The sequence below is a fragment of the Lissotriton vulgaris genome, unplaced genomic scaffold, assembly GCF_964263255.1.
Source record: "Lissotriton vulgaris unplaced genomic scaffold, aLisVul1.2 SCAFFOLD_3824, whole genome shotgun sequence".
Lineage (NCBI taxonomy): Eukaryota > Metazoa > Chordata > Amphibia > Caudata > Salamandridae > Lissotriton > Lissotriton vulgaris.
The window spans coordinates 184,739-190,199 of record NW_028255596.1 but is presented as its reverse complement, the minus strand read 5'-3'; the positions used below and the strand labels follow the sequence as shown (position 1 = coordinate 190,199).

At 48.8% G+C, this 5,461-nt stretch overlaps 1 non-coding gene across 1 annotated transcript; it reads left to right on the top strand.

Moving 5' to 3' along the window:
• Positions 1-4,320: 4,320 nt before the first annotated feature.
• On the top strand, positions 4,321-4,453 carry LOC147659069 (small nucleolar RNA SNORA36 family). Its single transcript, XR_015307325.1, has one exon. It is a non-coding gene; the product is annotated as a small nucleolar RNA SNORA36 family (small nucleolar RNA).
• Positions 4,454-5,461: the final 1,008 nt, after the last annotated feature.

Below are 5,461 nucleotides of genomic sequence, written 5' to 3'. Positions count from 1 at the left end.
GGGAGAGGGCGCAGTCATTGATCCACTGTCTGAGGTTGCGGGCGGCGGTGTCGGGGTCGGTATGGTGGGCGGGTGGGCTCTGGGCGAGGGTGGTGGTTAGCTGGTCTTCGGTGACTTCGCTCCAGCAGTGGTGAGGCACCTGTTGGGTGTGGTGGTGCATGGTGGGTTTCTTGAAGGTGAAGCGGATGCAGCGGTGGTCGGGCAAGTGGAGTTCGGTGGTATGGTTGAAGGAGACGTGGGGGCTTGCGGAGAAGATGGGGGGTCAAGCGTGTGACCGGGGGAGTGGATGGGTGTTGTGACGAGTTGTCTGAGTCCGAGGTTGGCCAGGTTGTCGATCAAGGTGGTGGAGTTGGTGTCGTCATTGTTCTCGAGGTGGCAGTTCAGGTCTCCGAAGAGGATGTAGTCCGTGGAGGCGAGGGCGAGGCGAGTCAGCGATGGAGTCGCTGAACTGTGGTCGGGGTCCAGGCGGCCTGTAGGTGAGGGTTCCTGTGAGGGTGGTGTTGGGGTCGGTGTGGATCTGGAAGTGCAGTTGTTCGGCGGTGCTGGGGGTGTCGTCGTTGTTGGTCGAGACTCTGAGAGTGTTCTTGTGGACGATGGCAATTTCTCCTCCCGCTCTGTTGGTGCAGTCCTTGCGGGTGATCTTGTAGCCTTCTGGGATGGCTATGGCTATGTCGGGTGCCGAGGCGGGGTCCAGCCAGGTCTCCGTCAGGAAGGCGACGTCTGGGAAGGTTGAGTGGAGTAGGTCCCAGAGTTTAATGGCATGTTTTCGGGCGAAGCGGGTGTTGAGAAGGATGCATCTGAGGTGGTTGGGTTCTTTCCTGGTCGGCAGCGTGGTGGGGCGGATGCTTGTGAAGCTGCAGTTCCGGCAGGTGAAAGCTCCGTGGGTGCGCTTGGGGGGGCCAGGATGCAGGTGTGTGATCGTCCGGTGTTGTGCGCGTGGAATGTTCTGGCATCGTAGTGGTGTCGGGCGTCGTGGCATTCGTGGTGTCCAGGGGTCCTGGTGCTGGGAGCGGTCCCAGCACGGACGGGCACATATGGGCTTGTCTTAGGTGCGCCACAGGCGCGCCAGCGGTGCGGCCGCTGTGCGGTAGCGTAGCGGCTTCCATATGAGGGGATGTGGGAGGGAGTCGCAGCTGGGAGGCGGGAGCGGGGCGGCAAATGGGATTGCAGATGGGCGGGGCCACAGGGACGCAGCGGTTGGAAAAATGGGCGGGGCCACGGGAGAACTGGGCACAGGAAGGAAAAACAAGTTTAGGCAAGAAAACAAGTACAGGCACAGAGGAATAAAAACAAGTCTGGGCAAGAAAGCAAGTTAGGCACAGGGGAATAAAAACAAGTCTGGGCAAGAAATTAAGTACAGGTGCAGGGGAATAAAAACAAGTCTGGGCAAGAAAGCAAGTAGAGGCACAGGGGAATAAAAACAAGTCTGGGCAAGAAAGCAAGTACAGGCACAGTGGAAGAAAAACAAGTCCGGGCAAGAAAGCAAGTACAGGCACAGGTGAATAAAAACAAGTCTGGGCAAGAAAGAAAGTTAGGCACAGGGGAAAAATACAAGATTAGGCAAAAACAATGCAGGCAGAGCCGTGCAGCAGCGTGGGGAGCGACCTGCCTGCGAGCAGGGTCATAGGTGAACCTATCTGTGATCCCCAAAAGAGAATGACTGGGATCATGGGGAACCACCCAACCCAGGACCTCTGTGAGCTCCTCCTCAATAGCTCCCCTGAATTGCGCAAGGTGGGGGCATGACCAGACCATATGGAAAAATTCATCTGGGGCATGGCCTCACCTTGCACAGGATGCATCCGGGCACAAGCCTGCCGGGTGGAGGCGCAAGAGAGTGAGATATGCAGCATTCAATTAGTATAGATAAATCAGTCTAAGTTTGGCGGAAGCGGTGATTGTCTTGGCTGCCATGAGGGTGTCACACCAGTCTACCTCATCAAGGGGGATCCTCCCACTCCACCCATTGGTCCCTTAACTTGTCCAGTGAGGTGGGGTTGTTGTTGACCAAACTGCGGTAAATGTGGGAGATACCCCCTTTGCCCAAGTCACCCAGCATAGTCTGCGCCTTGGGAGGGCTATAATCCAGGAGCCTAGTATCATCTGTGAAATGTGTGTGGAGGGCATGCCACAGCTGTAGATATTTATAGAAATGGGATGGGTTGAGGGACTAGCGGGTCTGGAGTTTCTGAAATGAATGCATATGGCTGTTAGCCCAGACATCCCCAAGTTGTGAGATTCCAATAAGGTCCCATGATTTAAACCCTTGCAGCCCACTAACCTCTTAGAACCATGTTTGCTGCCAGAGGGGTGTACATTTGGTCAGCTTACGCGTCCAGCGATTGTGGCGTAATGAGGCCCGCAAGGCCAACAGCACGGAACGCGTCGCATTGGGCATCTGAGATTTAATGGACCCCCGTACATCAGTGATTGGATTTTGGGTAGACCTATGGTGGTAGACTTACTAACATTATTATTTGATCGTTTCTTTGGACTTCACCATTTTGAGAACCTATATTGTTGAGGGGTTGTTTTAAACAATGTACACTAGAGGCTGAAATGTAAACACAAGTGGCTTCCACCAGTTTTCACTCACACTAAAGATGCCAGCTGGCTAATGCCAGACACAGCTAAAGACAGAGATGAAAAGTTATACCTAGAAAATCTCAGTAAGTCACAAGAAGATCATGAGAAATCTATACATCAGTCTCTTCAGTTCTATAACCAATATGGCAGAATTCAAAGAAAAAATAAGGAGCCAACTTTTTTACTCAGACATCTCTTTGTTAACAGTTTCCATATACAAAAACTACCATGAAAAAGCATTATTTATTTATTTATTTAGAAGTTTTCTATAGCGCTAACAAGACCCGAAGGTAGCAGAGCGCTTTACAGTAAAGGCATGAAAAGGTGGACAAAAAGACAAGTAACAAATAAAGGTGATCATCAAATGACAGTTAGGGGAGAGGAGAAGTTCGTACAGTAGGACTTCTTGGCAATAGGATACAGAGTTCTCACATAGTTCTGGGGATGGATGTTGATCCTAGTTACCCAGGACCTAGGGAACGGATGAGGAACAAGGATTTGTTACTCCTTAGACATTACTCCTTAGACACAAGGATGCAGTATTCCATTACACTGCAGCGCAAAGGCCATCCGCCATAAAATGGCTGTTTTATATTCTGTTATTATTGCAGGATCACCAAGGGGCCCAGGGGCCTTGTGAACAATCAGTTCTACATGGTCAGGAAAAAACATTCAACAAAAGGAAAACAAGGAAAACAATAAAGTGCATGAAAAGGAGACATTAGATTGTAGGTTAAAGATAGCCATCTGTTGTAGGTAGTGATCCCTTCCGGACCTCTAAGGGAGGACCTTGAGGCAAGGAGCGGTAACAAGCCAATCGGGCAGGGCATGGAGGCTCAGTCAAAAAGATGAAGGGCCTTGAAGCATGAGTTTTCCAGTCTTGAAAAGTGGAGTAGGCGAGGTTGCCAGATTTAAGTGAATTTCCTTTCTGTATGGGTAATTACATGAGATAGAGTTTCCATGTCGAGGACCTGTCACATACGTGCGTACTCTTGAGCCATTGGAGGGGCATGTGGCTTTTTCTAGTGAAGAGCTACTGGTTGCTTGGCGGCCCCTAACGTGACTAATTAGGTACCATTCTGTGTGAGTCATGGCTTGCAAGAGCGGTGGTCAAACACATAGAATGATAGTCGAGTAAGAATCTGGAAGCAGGAAACCCACTGTCTCCTTAATGTGGCTAAGTATTTCTTCACAAAAGGTTGTGATAAAGGGGCATGACCACCATATGTGTATGAAATCTCCTGGAGCCATCGCACAGTGCCAGCAGAGTGGGGAAGAGGCAGGGAAAATAGGGTGTGGGCGCTTGGGTGTGAGACACCAGCTTGAATGAGGATTCATATTGTTTTTATGCATTTGTGTATTCAAGGGATATCTCACCAAAGTTGTTCCCACTGCTTTGTGGGTTGAATCTTCATCAACTTCTTCATGCCATTCTGTTTGAAAAGGATGTGGTTTGGGTGGGGTGGAATGCTGGAGAACCATATATGTGCGAGAGATTAGCCCTGAGTCCTGTCAAAAGACTGATCTAGGGTCTCCAAAGAAGTGAACTGGCACCTGGTTCCTAAGCGTTGAGTGGGGAGAGGTCACAGTGGCAAAGTTGAATATACTGTAGCTTAGTAGATGCAGGAAGACTAAAGGCCAGATGTAGGTATCCAAGTACCGGTAGCGGCCGAAAATACCGGTATTTGGATACCCAGATGTACGGCATCTTAAAATACAGATATGGTAAATTTACCGAATCGGTAATGTTACCGATTCGGTAAATTTACCGATTCGGTAAATTTACCGATTTGGTAAAATTACAGATTTGGTAAAATTACCGATTTGGTAAAATTACAGATTCGGTAAAATTACCGAATCTGTATTTTGAGATGTAGGTGGCACTGTCAACAGTGCCACAGGGCTTTAACGATTTGTTATTTACCACCAACTATTAGTTGGTGGTAAATAACGAATACCTGTGTATATGCAAATCTGTGCATGTACACCTGTGCCATGTGGCACACAAGCCCTAATCAGGGGTGCAACAGGGTGTCAAAGTGACACCCTGCCACCCTTGACTTATTCTGTATTTACCAAATCGGTAATTACCGATTCGGTAATTACTGAATCTTACTGATTCGGTAAAAAATACCGAATATTTACCTACATCAGATTTACAGATTCTAAAATACCGAATCGGTAAAATTCGGTATTTTAGAATCGGGAAAAATGATTTACCTACATCTAGCCCTTCTTTTCGACATCCGTCAAAAAATTTAAAGGATTTGCCCTCAGACAAATCCCTAAGGGTGCAGCATTCCCCTTCCCTACAATGATGAAAAGAGTGTGGTTGTAAGGTTGGGGCGAAATCTGGGTTCTGCACCAGGGGTGTTAGGTGAGGGGAAGGTGAATCAGGCCTTATTTCAGAGGCACCCTATCTCATATTTCCAAAACGTTTTTCATACGGGTGGCAATATATATGCTCCACGGCCTTGCATTGTTGGGAAGCTCCAACAGATCCCAAAGGGATTGACAAGCCACGGCCCGGTCCATGTGGAACCAATGTTTGTCACTTTCCCTCGCAACCAACTCAGCAATATATATCGTAAGTGGACCACCCAATAGTACTCAAGGAGGTTGGGGCACCCCAGATCCCCCCTATCTTAGGGCAGCATCAGTACAGTGTTAGAGGAGCCCTCCAAATGAAGTTACGTGTATCGCGCTGAAGGCACATAATATCATCTTGAGGGACCAGGATGGGCAGGGTTTGGAGAGGTAGAGTATTTTTGGGAGGAGGGACATCTTTATTGTGTCTAGGTGACCAATCCAGGAAACCTGGAGTGGTTTCCAACTGCGAAGATCTTCCAGGATAGATTTCCGATATTCCGTCCAG